General features: G+C 40.2%; 1 long non-coding RNA gene across 2 annotated transcripts; it reads left to right on the top strand.

Annotated features, from left to right (window-relative positions):
- Positions 1-5564: 5564 nt before the first annotated feature.
- Positions 5565-16888, top strand: LOC131110635 (uncharacterized). Of its 2 annotated transcripts, XR_009120929.1 has the most exons (7): positions 5565-5897; positions 8674-8750; positions 9148-9295; positions 9676-9730; positions 9821-9952; positions 10060-10137; positions 15529-16888. It is a non-coding gene; the product is annotated as an uncharacterized LOC131110635 (long non-coding RNA). The 2 variants fall into 2 exon arrangements; XR_009120930.1 differs by lacking the exon at positions 9676-9730 and having other exon boundaries at positions 5569-5897; positions 9871-9952.
- The last annotated feature ends 302 nt before the right edge of the window (positions 16889-17190 follow it).

Genomic DNA, 17190 nt, shown 5'->3' with positions numbered 1-17190 from the left:
TTGGGATTTCTGTGATACTTATTGAGTTCAGGTGTCTACTCCTTCCTTTGTTGGATCATTGTCGTTTTGTGCTTCTTGCAGGCCTGTTGCTTTGTTTTCCTGCTGCATTGCAACAACTGTTAAAAATACCTTCCTCAGGGTCGAGCCACTATGTGTAAGCCCAGACGTGACCTTTCTCCAACCCCACATACAACATAGGATGTATGTACTTATTTAGAAGTAAAGCTAAAAAATAAAAAGTAAAGCTATAAAAATATTAGCAAATCTGTATACCACTATATACATATATATATATATATATATATATATATATATATATATATATATATATATATATATATATATATATATATATATATATATATATATATATAGTCATTATAGTTATGCATATAACATAATTATATAATTAGAAGCGTAAAATAGTGTACATATGTCTAATATATAGCCTGGCCCCCTGGCCAATTTTGGTAACTCAATGAGTCAAAAAGTTTGCCCACCCTTGATTTAAATGCACACATGAATCCGCTTGTTTTCACACTTCTCTGAAGTCTCGCTTCACAGTCCATGCACTCGATATAATTCGATTGTTGGACAAAGTCGGTGCTCCTCTGAAACACTCGAAACTGATTTGGTCATTTCAGCTCATTCAACTGTGAGGGTTTCTCAGCAAGAACGAGGGATGCTACATCCTAATGGATAATGAAGATTAACTGAAGAAGATCTTGCAGATCTTTGGGCATTTTTGCTGAACTTTCAAGACCCACAGAATTTTTATGACTACATAAACACTGAAACTGGGGATGAGCGAGTACACCATTATCTGTATCTGTATCTTTTCACCCATCTGAATGATCTGTAGCCATACTCGGAATGTCATGGACATAAACCAGAAGTGGGAGCAGCTTAACCAGTAATAGGCAGGGTTTAAATACACATTATTTTAAGTGTGAAATTGACATGGATTGATCAGAAGTTGATATTTGTATTGCTCATTATACGTGTGTAAGTGTTCATTGAGACTTTATTTTTTAATTATTTTTAATTAGCTGTGTGGAATTGGTGATTCACGCAAACAGGGAAATAATCTGTCTGCCTTTATGATTGTATTTTTCTCAAAAGCACCGCGTTCAGTCCTTCAAGCAGTTTTCCAAGTAACTTTATATCACCAGTCAAACCACTCAAAGCAAGCAGACGGAAAAGATTTTAGCACACTTATGTCAGCTGTACATGCAGGATGGTTGATACCTTTCTTTTGCTACTGTGCAAGTATACCTAATGTTGTGGATTGATTGGAGGTGAATATCAGTCAGACAGCTCCTGTGGGATGTTTTGTTGAGCTTCTTCAGATTGAACAGTTGTTTACACAGGTATATGCTGCCAAACATAGAGAACGTCCGAGCAGCTTGGATGCGCAACTGAAGCATTGTATCGGAAATTAAACGCGCAAACTCTGCAGCACCCACTCTCTCGTATTTTGCCTTCAGTGTGTCATTGCACTGGAGCTCAATCAACTCCCATTTGCAGATTTGGTGATGTGCGTTCTACATCCAGTGCAAAAGGGTTTCTGAGCAGTTCAAATGTGCTTTTTCTGGGCTTCAAAGTCAGCAAATCGGCATCGGAAGTCGGTGGCAAGTATGCTGAGTTTATCAGCAAACTGTGCACTCGGGAACACAGTAGTAGAGCGCTTCTCTTTCATGGTGTGGCAGTTGGAAAAGTGGCTTAAGTTTTATTTACGCATCTCCCACAAACTCAGCTTGGTTTTAAATGCCTTCACTGTACAGTACATATCAGAGATGATACGCCCCCGTCCCTGCAGCTGCAGATTCATCACATTCAGATGACTCATAATGTCGCAGAGAAACGCCATTTCACACAGGAAAGTTTCATCTCGGAGCGCTGTTATGTCTTTCCCCTCGCTTTCCATGAACAGACAGATCTCGTCATGCAGCTCGAAACATCTTTGCAGCACCTTTCCCTGCTTAGCCATCGCACCTCTGTGTGATACGACAAGGCACCATGCTCTGTATCTAACTCGTCCAGAAATGCCTTGAACTGGCGGTGATTCGAACCTTTGGCTCTGATGAAGTTAACTGCTGCCGTTATAGTGCTCAATACATGTTCCCATTTTCAAGGCTTTGCCACACAACGACTCCTGGTGTATGATGCCCTGATAATATGTCAACTCATCTGTGACGTTTTCCTCTTGCATCCTCTCATGCATCCTTGCCACCAATCCACTTTCTGGGCCTACACATTGCAGGTGCTCCGTCTTTGGTTAATCCCCCAAGTTTTTCCCAAGGCAGCCCCATCTCATTTACACATCTGGGTACCTCTTCACACAGATTTTGTGCTATAGTTGTGCCATGCATAAGACATAATGCCACAACTCTTCTGTTATGCTCAGGCTGGAGTCTATTCCACAGACGAAAATTGACAGCAGGGAAATGTCAGATGTGTCCGTGCTCTCATCCACAGCAAGAGGATATGCGATTAAATATTTTCCCTTACTCACAAGCTGTTCTTTTATGTTGGGGGAAAGCTGGTCTACACGATCAGCAACAATGTTTCTGTTCAGGCTCACGTTTGCGAAGAGTTGTCTTTGTTCCGTGTCCATATTCTTGTCTTTGTCTTTCTGAGATGTTTGATAGTGCCTCCTAAGATTATATTCTTTCATCACAGCCAGACTTTCTCCACACAGGAGACACACAGGTTTGCCCTTTACTGCTGTGAACATGTACTCTGCCTCCCACCTGGCTTGAAACCTCTGTTTTCAGCATCAACCTTATGCTTGGACATTTTTGAGGTGATGAGCTGATGCATAATGAAGCCGCTTGTGTGCGCTGCATCGACTTTGTGGGCTACAGTTGCATTGTGGGGAATGTAGTGTTGGTGCGTGCGCGGCCGGCTGTGGCTTGTGGGCCGGTTCTAATAGTAATTAAATATCATCGAGGGGGCCATATATAATTGACTTTGACATATGTTTTTTAGACTCTCTTCTTTCATCAGAACATAGACGTTTATTTGTAGCCTTTTTGGGTCTTTATAAATTGGCAGTAGAAAATCATGTGGTTTCACTTGATTTTGCCCAAAAAAACAGAGCAAATGAACTTTTACTACAGAGAAGCAAATTCAAGCATAACGATGACTAACGTCCATATTTTTTTTGTTTTAGTGACACCTCAAACACCTGAAGAGATGTTTACTTCTATGAAACAACAAGAACACAGGAAAAAAGATTTTGATTGCAAAGTAACTCCATTATTGACATTGATATACTTTGTTAGTCTTGTTAGTCTCATTCAAAAGCCAAATTTACATGAGGAGTTTTTCCTCTTTCTGAATGTCTTTTCTGAAAACACTGGTATACATGGAAAGGAATTTTCCAATCTCTGGTCTACAAATGTCGCTGTAATCAAACAGAATAGTTAAGCGCCTTGGAGTCGGGCCTGCTGGGTGGGCGATGCTCTCCCGGGCGTTTGGGTGCTGCATAGCTTTCCTTGTCTTTGCCCGTCCCCGGTCTATCAGAGGGCTCATCGGGGATGGTTCGTGGGTGGTGCGCTGCTGGTTCTGGCTGGGTTCCCGGTGGAGGGTGAGATCCGTTGGTGGCCTAGCGCTGGTCTTGACTCCTCGGCTCTGGTGCTTGGCCTCCCCGTGGCTTGGAGCTGAGGCACTTCCCCTCCAGGGGTGAGCTGCCCGGCGGGTGCCAGCCGCCGCAGTGGGATGCCTTGCTGCTCGCCTGCGTGAGCCCCGGCGCTGTGGTTGAGGGTGGTCTAGGGTGCTATCCGTTGGCGGTCCGTGTCTCCCTGGGCTCTGTGCCTGGTTGTGGGTCTGGGACCCTGGGTGTGTGTGTATGTGTATGTGTATGTGTATATGTGTATATATATATGTATAGTATATGTGTGTGTGTGTGTGTGTGTGTATATAGCTACATAGATGGGGTGGGCTCTGCGAAGGTCTGGCGCTGAGTTTTCCATCTCTGTCGCCTCCATGGGGTAGTGGGTCCGGGCCTCTTCTGTCCCGGGCCTGCTCTGTTTATTTGTTTGAGCAAATAAACAGAATGCAATTGGAATATTTGGGTCCGTGTAAACATGGCTACAGTTACTTCTTTGGCAGTGGATGAGTTAAAATGTAATTCTATTGCCCATCTACCCTGTCGTATTCCATTCTACTGTCCTTGTACTACATCCACCCCATTTTTCTGTAGGTAAGTTGTTGCTTTGTTGAAGCATCCATTTCATCTGGTCCTCTGTTCTGACCTACCCTGGCTTTTGTTCTGAGTGTAATTCGGAGCCCCGTGAGGATCACATTGTTGATCAATTGCATCAATTGTATTTGGACCTCCTTTGTCAAACAGAATAACCATGCAAAGAATGCCAGTTTGACAACCTTCTTCTTTTAAAAAGTCTAAAAGAGGATGAAGTATTTAACATGGGTTTTTCAAAAGCAGTTTTTAAATTAGTTTTTTTTGTGCATGTACAGTAATTATAGTAATAGAAATTAAAGCAGAACTGGCCTTTCTTCATTACTTTGTCAGTGAAGACCTGGCACACAGAACATGCTCAAAGAAGTACCCTTGGGTGAGGAATTTTCTTCATATTGCATGATAGTTGCTTTGTGTTGCATCAATGATGCACTCAAATATGGTCATAGCAGTGTTCATAACAAATAATGGGCCCAAAGTGTTTTTAGAAGTATGATGACATATATAAGCAATGGTGAGACTAAACAAAATTGTACAATGCAGAATTTCAAAAGAATATGAAAGAAGCAAATTATGAATCTTACTAGTTTAAGAGAAAAAAAACAATAGGTAAACTCATGCGGAGTATTCACACTTCACATTGTATTTAATGTCTCATACAGTAATGTTGACCATTACATTAAGGTTCATTCATTTTCTACTATTTTAACTTGTCCCAGCTGACTTTGGGTGAGAGGTGAGGTACACAAACATGAAAAAACATACACCAAAACACCAAAATATCTGAAATATATTAAAGGTCCGTATTATCCTGTTTTTCAGCTATTTTAAATGTCACAATGTCCAGTGCAACCCAGGGGGTGTTTTTTTTGCCTGCCTGCCCCACATTGTACGAGAAAACTAAAAAAAAAAAAAAACAACAACTGCTAAAATGGGGGGAAAAAAATTAAGAATAAAGAATAAATTAAGAGAAAAAGTCATAATTTTACAAGAATACTTTTGCAATATTATGAGGAAAAGTAATATAATTTTACTTGCATAAAGTTGAAATATTAAATAAAAACAGACTTTACTTTAAGTTGGAATATTAGGAGAGAAAAACAAAACATGAAAATGAAGTTGCGGGAAAGGTGGCACGAAAAAAAGGGAGACGAAGCAAAACAGGAGGGCTGATGAACCGTTCCACAAGGTAAGGACCAATAAACTTGGGGTGACGTTTCTTGGAACTAGTGTGGTGTACTGTACTGTACTATACTGTACAGCTCTGTATACTGTAACTGTATACATTTCAAATGAACATTTGAAATGTGTTATTGTACAGTATATCAGGGGTGCCCGTTACGTTGATCGCGATCGTATGTGCAACCCATGTTATAAATGCTACTTTGTAGCATTGTAGCTCCCCACCTGATTTGCTGTTGCGCCTCCTTCAGAAGCCAAAAACATACCACTTCCACATTCCATTGTTAGTCACGGTATCTTAAAGTGCTAAAGAAATTCACAAATCAAGGCAATATGTAGACACCAGCAAACAAAACACTACCAACGAATAATGCAGAATAACCAACAACTATGTGAGCTCTAAATATGTCAGTTATTAGCCATTTACAACAACAGTACAGCAAAGCATGCTGGGAAACAGGAAGCTCTGTTGTAAAAACAATATACGTAGAGCACACATTGAGGGCTGAGCGTAAGTACGTCAGCATCACCAACATATCAAAATATCAACTACATAACTTTTTGTGCCAAAATTTATTGAGAGTTGAGACAATATTGCCATATCGGTTATCGGCAAAAAAGCTAATATTAAATATCCCTAGCAAATTTTGCCTACAGCTTGTACCCGGGAACGCTCATAAGGAAGTCCGGCTCACAGTGAATATATGATCCGTCCCCTTTAAAGTTACCTGCTGAGTTCAACAAAAGTTACATTTGTATATTTGACCCCCAGTTTAAAGTGCATCATTTGGTCACTTCATGGTGTTGAATAGCCAGGTGTTGTGTGTGAGTGTGACAGTGTTTGATATCGCTGCCATCTTCTACACGTGTTTGGATTCACCAGCACGGGCAGAATTAGAATATTCTGTTCTTTCACCTTAGAGACTGCTCAGCCTAAATTGTGATTGCATCAGCCAAGCCTCTCAATACCCCATCAGTTGTACTGCATGTCTGTCCATTGTGCAGGTCCTGTGATAAGCAGCACTTTTAATTACATCATATCACTGTGTCGCCCATCTTCTGCAAAAAAAATAATTGCATCCACAGGGAGAATTTGTGTCACAAGTAGTTCATAACAATAACCCAACTTCTTTTATTCAAATGGATGCCCATTTTTTCTCTTCAACAGATATTGCACTCCACAGAGACACAACACATAGAACATAGAGAAACAATCTCTATCCCACCCTGTTGGGCCCCTAGAGGACAGAAGTTATATATATTGAGTTATTGAGTATATATATATATATATATATATATATATATATATATATATATATATATATATATATATATATATATATATATATATATATATATATATATATATATATATATATATATATATATATATATACATATATATATATATATATGGTGTGTCACATACCTGTATATTTTTTATTGAGCAGTGTTTCTCAATTACTTTCTGGCATGCCCTGCCAAAGGACAGACGTTTTTAGCGCCACCCTGATTTGACATACTAGAGAATGTGATTATTCACAGCTAAAAAAAAATACAGGGAACACTAATGAAACACGTTGTAGATCTGAATGAATGAAATGTTTTCATGAAAAACTTTTTTTCCATAGTTGAATTTGCTGACAACAAAATCACACAAAAATGATCAATGGAAATCAAATGTATCACATGTACCTCATGGAGGTCTGGATTTGGAGTTATACTTAAAATGAAAGTTGAAAAACACACTACAGGCTGATCCAACTTTTGATGTTGGATCCAACTTTGATCCTTTAAACTAATTAAAATGATGCTCAGTTGTGTGTGTGGCGTCCACGTGCCTGGATGACGTCCCTACAACGCCTAGGCATGCTCCTGATGAGGCGGCGGATGTTCTCCCGAGGGATCTCCTCCCAGACATGGACTAAAGCATCCACCAACTCCTGGATAGTCTGTGGTGCAACCTGGCGTTGGTGGATGGAGCGAGACATGATGTCCCAGATATGCTCAATTGGATTAAGGCCTGGGGAACTGTTGCAGGAACTGCTGACACAATCCAGCCATAAGAGGTCGAGAATCGTCTGGCATTAGGAGGAACCCAGGCCCAACCACACCAGCATATGGTCTCACAAGGGGTCTGAGGATGTCACCTAATGGCAGTCAGGCTACCTCTGCCAAAGAAATCCAAAGAAATGCCACTCAACACCATTACTGCCCCACTGCCAAACTGGTCATGCTGGAGGATGTTACAGGCAGCAGAATGTTCTCCATGGCATCTCCAGACTCGTCTGTCTGTCACATGTGCTCAGTGTCGACCTGCTTTCAACTGTGAAGTGCACAGGGCGCCAGTGGCAAATTTGCCAATGTTGGTGTTCTCTGGCAAATGCCAAACGTCCTGCACAGTGTTGGGCTGTAAACACAACCTGTGGACGTCGGGCCCTATGAGGACCCTCATTGAGTCCATTTCTGACTGTTTGAGCAGACACATGCACATTTGTGGCCTGCTGGAGTTCATTTTGCAGGGCTCCGGTAGTGCTCCTCCAGTTCCTCCTTGCACAAAGAAAGAGGTAGCGGTCCTGCTGCTGGGTTTTTGTCCTTCCATGGCCTCCTCCATCTCCTGATGTACTGGCCTACCACCTCCTGGTAGCGCCTCCATGCCCTGGACATTAAATTGACGGACACAGCAAACCTTATTGCCATCCAGGATGGCATACCTGGATGCTGTGCCACCATGCCATCATACAGGCACGTCGTGTCATGCAGGCATGCGGAGGCCACACACACTCCTGAGTGTCACTTTGACTTGTTTAAAGCATCAAAGTTGAATCAGCCTGTAGTGTGTTTTTCCACTTTCATTTTGAGTAGAACTCAAATACCAAACTAAATCCAGACTCCCATGGGTTGATACATTTCATTTTCATTGATCATTTTTGTGTCATTTTGATGTCAGCACATTCAACTATGGAAAGTATTGAATAAAATATTTCATTCATGCAGATCTACAACATGTTACTTTAGTGTTCCCTTTTTTTGAGCAGTGTATTTATTCATCGATCTGTACTGTAAAGACTGAACTTGAAACCAGGAAAATGCGAGCAAAATGGAGAGCATACAAGCGCATTTAGGAGTCAAATTGCATGAGATTACTATCAATTTCTACTTGTTGGTAGGTCTGCATTAAAATGAAAAACTCTCATGACAGTCCCCCACCCCTCTGGGGGACCCGTCCAAATATTTGACAAGCACTGTTGTTAATGTAAAGTAACTATACTCTTAAATGAGTACAGGTTTGTTGTCACGTTGCGGGATGTCGGTGTAGTGTTGCGACCCCAGGATGCGGAGATGCAAATGGACCCAAAAGCAGGTAAAACGTATTTTAATGATGATGCAATGCGGCAAAACGACTAGCATGTACACACAGAGACACAACAATGATCCAATGAAGTGAGGAGCACGCACCTGAACTAAATAGGCATCACTGAAATGGAAAACATTTTTATTATTTAATTTTTTTTTATAATTTTATATAAGAATGCATTTGTGTTTCTTGTGCCTTGATTTGTGGAACGATTTAATTTATTTTTAGCAAAAGTGACTATTAAAGGGACTATTTTTACAAATAGCTGATGTAATGTTACATCTCGACGTTCATGTTACTACACACACGGGCTCCGCAATTTATTTTTTTATTATGTAGCAGGAGAAGCTGCTCACAATGGTCAGGTCAGAGACATTCATGCTATTGTGCTGTACGTCCACAGAGTTTGGCTGGGAGAAGCCGTCCACCGAGGTGGGGGGAACAGCCGTAGCAGGACGTCGCCCACTGCTGGAGGAGCCGCTGCCGTGGCGGCCAATGTACTTTTAAACTCCTGACGATCTCACTCCTCCCTGCCTTACATAGATCCGGCGGTATGAAAAAGTGTTTGCCCGCTTCCTGATTCTTATTTTTTGCATGCTTGTCACACTTAAATGTTTCACATCATCAAACAAATCCAATCCAATACATGACAATACAGCTGAATACCAAATGCAGTTTTTAAGTAGAACATTTCATCATTAAGGGAGAACATGGCCCTAACTCTTAATCTAGTCTGGGCTCCCCACCAATGCGCCAGTGCATGCGTCACACTCACTGAGCAATGCTTTAACAAAGTCACGTGACTTCATCCTGTTCCCGTCAGAGTTTCCACTTAATCGATCTGAATTCAAATTCATTTCAAAGTTTACTATTCATTCTTCTGCAGATTAAATATTAATATTTTAACAAATTCACCTCCTCAATGTTAAAGTGTTATTGGGCCAGGCATGAGAATGAAGTCCGAGATACACCCAGGATAAACTCAGGTATACAGCCATTCTACAACTTACTCCCATTTGCTTTGTTGATAATTCATTTATATTAAATTACTCTTTACCTCAATTTTAACCATCAAGCTTCAAGAAAGAAGATGCTAAATGAGGCTCTGTTGAATTTCATCCTAAAGGACTGCCAGCACCTCAGCATTGTAGAGAGCGAAGCCTTCAGGGAACGGTTTCAGGACCTCATATGTTTTGCCAAACATAAAGGTTTGTGTGGAAATTACAGTATTAGTGGATATATCCAGTTTATTTAATCTTTTTATTTCTATTTAATATGCTGATTTGCTTTTGGTTTGACTTTGTGTAATTTTCAGATCAACAAACAAATTGTGGCCAAAAAGTACAAGGAGGAATGGATATTAGTGAAAATGGAAGCGCAGCAAGCTGTGACTGTGAGTATGACAGCTGACATGTGGATATCTGTGCACACTTACTTGGCTCTTACCTGTCACTACATCAATGCCAATTTGCAGTTGTGTACATCTATGTTCGGAGTGCAATGCTTTCCACAAAGTCACACTGATGATAATTTGGCCCAAGTCAAAAAGGGGCATGACAGACGCAGCACCAAACATTATTGCATACACTCAACAGTTTAATAGTTAGAAAATTATGTGATCAGATCACACTCACATCCATCAGACACAAAGCTAGCACATACTAGCACATGTGTACTTCACATCAAGCACGAGAGCCAAGGAGAAGCTTGGGTGCCAACATGCTGGAACATCACATATGAAAAACTGTATCTTTGACTCCACTTACAGCAGATGAGTATACCATCATAGGAATAACACTTTTTGTGCTTGCCCCTTCCCATCATGCTTCAGTTGAGTTGTCTGAAGAGAGGCGAGTGTCAGGGTCAAAAGGTCATTCCGATGATGAAATTGCTCTATCTTGCACAAGATCGTAATGCTTCAACCTTGCACACACAGGCAGCCATACACCTACATGAACACTTGAAGCGTGTGTTATATATATATACACAGTATACACTGTATGCGTATATATAGAATGTGTAGTATGTGTATACTCTATGTATTGTATATAATGTATATGCATCAAGTTCATGTGACCCCAGTGAGGATAAGCGGCATAAGAAATGGATGGATGGGTCAAGTTGAAGCAAACAGATGCCCAGCCAACAAAAGTTTAGACATGGAGCCAGCATGCCACACATAGATATGATGTAGAGTCCCACAGCAAAGTGGTGCTTTACTGAGATATAGACGGCAAACTTTGGGAGACTGAAGTGTTTGTTTGTTTCATTCAGAAAACAAACGATTCTGTCAGCACAGAGCTAAGATCTGCTAAAGATTGTTGGCAAAGAGCAGAAGAAAATCATTTTGCATTGTTGATGTGGAAAATGTCTAATCTTTAACATGGATAGAAAAGAAACAAAACCTCCTCATATCTTTTGTGTCATAAATTTTCATCCTGTCTCTGTGTGCTATCAGTCCCACAATCTGATTTTGGATAAAACTCTAAAATAATATGCATCTTACCTGGAACTAAAATCCCATTCCATTTCAAAAACATATTTACAGTTACACTGCCATTGTAAGTCAAAGTGAAATAAAAAATATATACTGGTGTCACAGGGTGTGGCCTGGGTGCAAATTGTGGCCGGCAGATCATTCCAAAAATAAAATTTAACAAGAAAACTAAGAAAGTGCCCTGTGATTGGCTGGCGACCAGTCCAGGGTGTACCCCGCCTCTCGCCCAAAGACAGCTGGGATAGGCTCCAGCACCCCCGCGACCCTCGTGAGGAAAAAGCGGTAGAGAATGAATGAATGAACGAATGAACTAAGAAAGTAAAAATGTGAAGAGAAAAATGTGAAAAAACTCCTGATAGTGAAGGGTTCTGAAGATTGAAGCTGACAGTGCCCCTCATATCGTCATGGAAGGAGGCAATGATGCTGAGCAGCTGTGGAGCAGCAACACATGAGCAAAGACCTTCCCCACGAAGCTGAGCAGGACGATGCCACGGTAGTTGTTGCAGTCACTGCGGTCACCATTATTCTTTTATAGTGTCACAATCTTGGCATCACACATTTCCTTAGGTCCAGCATAGACAGAGGAGATCGTGGAGTGGCTCGAGCAGAGCTGCCTTACTCAGCATTTGATGATCTCTGAAAAAATTCCGTCTTCAACTGGAGCTTTACCACATCATAGTGTGTTGAGTTCTTTGCTGAGTTCCTCACGGGTGGGCCCTGAGTCCAGGTCCTTTGTATCTGGTGTTCGACCCATCTCGCCAGGCACGCACATCTTCACTAGTTTTCCTGTTGCCTGCATGATGCCCTCATACATGATCATACATGTTTCCGTTGTCTGAGGCCTGTTGGATGTTCTCTGCCAGTTGAAGCCAGTATTTGTTTGCGCAACGGCCTGCAGTTTGCTGGTTCCTTGCAGATGGATAACGTTTTAAGGCCCCACACTTTGCGTTGATAATGACTCCATGTCTGCAAAGTTGGCCTCAAACCAGTCTTTTTATTTTTACACTCATTATACTGCATTATAGATGGTACCAAGGACAAAGTTCCACCTATCCACAGCACTGTATTCCTGACCTTCCATGGTCAGGGTTTGTTCAAGCTTCTTGACAAACTCTTCGTTCCTCTTTGGGTAGGCTGTCCTGCTGGTGTTGATGCTTCTTTGGTTTCAGCTTTACTCTGGAAGCAATCAGTGAGTGGTCAGTGTCGCAGGCAGCAGTGTGGGAGGCTCTACTGTTACAGATGCTGTTACGCGATTTACGCCAGGCGATGATCAGGTCCAGCTGATGTTTGACCAGCCAGTGTTTTGACCTGGAGTGTCTGCAGGATACTTGGGGGCATTCCTTGTTTTGGAAGAAGGTGTTAGTCACACATTTGATCATACATTAACACATACAGTGATCATAACATGTAATATCTTGCGTATTTTGATTATTTAAAACGCTACTGAAACTTTTTGGGCAGTTGCTCCTGATGCTGCGGTTATTAGTAGGTAAACGTGCTAAAGCATTTTGAGTGCCTTGGGGGTGGAAAACCACTATACAGTGAAAGACAATTCAATGACAATTTACATGCCAGGTAATGTACAGTTACCAGAAATCTTAATTTCCTGGACATTTGTTGGAAAAAGAGGTTGAAGTTGACTTCTGTGATTTTTCTCTGGTTAGTCTTGACACTTCAAAGATCCAAAAATGTGTTTGGTTAACAGGTTGGTGTGCATGAGTCTGTCTTTGTGTCAGCACTGTGACTGGTGAACAGTCCATTGTGTAGACCAGAGGTGGGCAAACTTTTTGACTCGCGGGCCGCATTGATTTAACAAAATTGACAGGGGGGGGGGGGGCAGACTATATAGTATTTTACATGCAACAGTCCTATTTTTACGCATATTTTACATGTAAAAGTGTCATGCAATCTGCTATATGTGCACTTTGAAATCATTTATTTGATGTAAAGTGTGTTGGAAATTAAATGTATTATTATTTTTATTATTATTATTGTCTTTATTATTACTATTTTATATATATATATATTATTATATTAGATTTGTTATTATTAGCTTTAGTAATGTTATTATCATTATATTATTATTATTATTGTTAATAATAATAACAATAATATTACGACTATTATTATATTAATATTATTAACAACAATATGAATATAATAATAGTAATATTATTATTATTAACAACATTCTTCTTCTTATTATTATTATTGTCATTATTTTTATTTTTATTTTTGTGCTTGTGTTTTTCTTTTTCCAGGAGCATTTTGTAAACAACAGACCACATCAAATAACGAAATTGATAAAGCAGCTACCTCAACCATCAAAAAGTTGGCCCAAGCCACGATGCCAGGTTATGTGTTGAGTTTAAATGAAATACTTTGGAAAAAACAGGCGGGCCATATTGAAACACTTGGCCGGCCGCATGTGGCCCCCGGGCCGTAGTTTGCCCACCCCTGGTGTAGACCCACCTTAGGCTTTCGTGCCTACAACTCCGTACAATGCACTACATACTGTATGGTCTAATTAATTAATCATTCACAACATTTAATGCTATGGTGTATGTTGTTCATGTAAGCATAGGCATTTAAAAACTGCATTTCTTTCCTTGTTCCCGATTAGTGATATTCCATTTAAAGTACAATATTAGCTAAATGACAAAGCATGTGTTAAAATAAAATATGCACAAATGCGCATAAGCATGGTCTATCACCAATCAAACCAGAACATGCTTCAATTTGGAACAACAAGCACAAAGCAGCCTTACAGAAATGGACTGTAGCTCACATTCTAGAAAATCCCAGCTAAATTTAATTACTTGGCAGATAATAAATGCATTCAGCTCCTAATCCATGCAAACAACATTACACTCAATGAAGCTATCAGTGACACATGGCTGCAACTGATTTTAGAGGAGGCGAAACAGCAAGATAAGTAGGGCAATTTAGAATGACATTCGTAGTGTGTGATTAGCACTTCATAAGGAAGAATGGGACAAATGGAAAAGGGTTATTTTAATGTGAGTCTAAGTCTAAAAGCGGAGGCAGTGTTCTTTAGTACATGCTGTGACGGACGCATTGTGAAGAAGGGAAAACGATCATACCAGAATCAAATGCTTGCCCATGATGTCACCAAATGTCTGATTCGCTTCACAGGGCCAGCTGGGCTGGCCCACAGTTACGATAGCACTTTTCCATCCTCTGATTGGTTCAACAGAAGAAAACTGTTTGGCCAGCCAAGTTACGCCCACAATGGCTCACTGAGGAGGAGAAAATGACATCTCATTTGAATAGATGTATTTTATTTTATTTTATTTTTTTGCTTTTCTGATGTTATCAACCAAATATTGATTTTGAACTGCTCCAGATGATATTTCAAAGTAGAGGGTTGGAGCAGTTTGAACTGTTTATCACTGAGCTGTTTTATTTCCTCTTGTTGCATTTGACTGAGCACCAAATTTACAACCGCCGCAGATCATCAATGGAAGTTACTAATGTTTAAAGTTATTAGCACAAAAATATGTATTGGAAAATAAAGGTTTTAAAGCGATATTTTATTCTCGTGTTAAACAATGCCAAAGTTTCAGACAATGAGGTTTGCGTGTTTGGAAGTGAGTTCTGAAAGAAGTTTGGGATGGCTCAAAACACTCTGTTTCAGAGAGTGTTGTAAAACTGATGTCACAAATGGGTGGGGTTCCTAGGCGTGCATTGTTGGCCAGATACAATTTCTGCCCTCCCCCAAGCTCTCCTTCTGCTTTTACATTGTTAGCATTGGCTCACAGGAAGTGTTTATTTGGGTGTAAGGGAAAGACACATTTTTTTTTACAATTCCTATTGACGCATCAGGCACAAGTGGTTGGAGTACCCAATTCCCTACTAGTAAAAGAAAAATATTTTAATTCAGTCAAGGGCATTTCACACTGGACTGTTTCGTGAACATGGGCCAGTAAGCAGCTGGGCTAGCTGTTGCTGAAGCCTAACACCTTTCCAACGTTACTTGGTCGAAAAGTCAGAAGAGAAAGCAATAAGTAGCAATATATCAGTTTCGTAACAGTGTTTATTTTGTGTAGGTAATGGAAGAAAAGCGGTTGTCTGTGTAGCATTATACATATAGTGTGTATACAGGGAGCAGAGTGGCTAAAATACATTTCCCACCACAATCGGTATCTACCCAAGTTTTAAACACTGTTAGTGCCGCAAAATAACACATTACATGTTACCGATGCTGTAGAAACACTAAAATGCATCATCATTGAGACATGTTTTGAAGTAACCTCTTTTTTTCAGAAACTACGGACGGTGCGGTCTCTACTTCCGGATCAGATTCAAGATCGAACTGTGCGACCCAGCTTTGAACCCAATTCAACACTAGTCCTGTGATTCCCTACCTTTCTAATTTTGTAAATAAGACATTGTGATTAATTGTATCGAGAACTCTTTTCAAATCCATGAATACTGCAGCTGCCCACTTTCTGCTGTCTGTCGCATTGGCAATTTTCTTGGTAATTTTGATCATTGCCACAGAAGTTGAAATGTTAGCTCTGTATTTGTATTGCCTGTTTGTGAGTAATTTATTCTTATTCATACAATTTTCCAACCTGTTGTTGTAGTGTCAAATAATATTTTCTTGAACTCTGAAACTTTTGAGTTTGTTAATCCTGAGATGAGATTAGTCAGACACAGTTTTATGTATTTTCAAACTATTTGTGAAGAAATTGTCTGGAAGATGTCCCAAAGAACAGTACTGGAACTCTGCTCATCAACCAGGAAGGTCCTGAACTAAGAATTAACTTGAATATTTTTTGCCAGACAAATGCATTTATTAATAGACTACAACCATAGATCAGCAGCTATGAAACTCCATTGGAATTGGTTATTTACTTGGTGTTGAAACTTACCGCACCACTCCAGCTGGTTACTTGCAGCTTGTGACTAGCCTCACTTCACTAGGCACTCACAACACCTCAGGTGACTACCGAAGAATAAAGCTACATATTGGAGTTAAGGCTATATGTTGGTATTCCTTTTCAATATTGCTATGTCGAATCAATGCACCCAGGAAGGAAGTTGCAGTAAATGGACCAAAATACAACAAAATATGGTATTACATGTATTACATTGTCACGGCAAATCTGGCACTGTTTGGAAAAGCAATTTTGGAAAAGCAAACTAGGTGATTAGAGTGATCTGAGTAAGTCAATGATTCCTGCAGCATACACTACTCCGGAATTTTGATTTTAAAAGTGTAAAAAAAAATAGCAAATAGCATGAAATTCACAACCTTTCTTGATAACGGTGCCAGATCCAGACCCTGTCTGTACAAAATAACACCTTAAAAACACATTAGACAGTCAAAAGCCATCATTTTAACTACAGCAAAACATGTAGTACTGAGCTGTCTGTTTTTATATCTTTAGAACGCACAGAAAAAAAGACGTGTTCATGTCTCATATAAGGATTGTCGCTGATGGGCAAAATTCCCAAAAGGTGCAATTGTCCTGTTTAGGGTTTGAAGCACAGTACATCCTAGGTTCCCAAATTTGGGTACGCATAACCCCAGGGGTACGCCAATTGTAATAGGAGAACTTGAATGAAAATTAAAAACAATTCGCGTCTAAGGGTCACAATTAGAGTGAGTCTGAGAACACAGAAGACAGCATGAAGTTGTCCATTGTCTATTGTGTGCATCATATGAACAAATAATTAAGTTTGATGATTATTTTGTACATTAAAAGTGTTGAATCTGGAAGATTCAAGAACTGTGTTGGTTGTAGTTATTTTTCAATCACTTTTTCCTTGCTTGTATTTGCAAGTCCAAATATTGCTTCACTTTAAAGAGCAGAGGCAAATAAAAACTTCCAGGTCGGCCATCTTTGCTAAAAAAAACAATTTCACGTCCGAGGCGTCTTCCTCGTATCAGGCTCTGACGCCAACTTGCTTTGGCAAGAT

Source organism: Doryrhamphus excisus, chromosome 23 (assembly GCF_030265055.1).
Source record: "Doryrhamphus excisus isolate RoL2022-K1 chromosome 23, RoL_Dexc_1.0, whole genome shotgun sequence".
Lineage (NCBI taxonomy): Eukaryota > Metazoa > Chordata > Actinopteri > Syngnathiformes > Syngnathidae > Doryrhamphus > Doryrhamphus excisus.
This window is presented reverse-complemented; position numbering and strand designations above follow the sequence as displayed.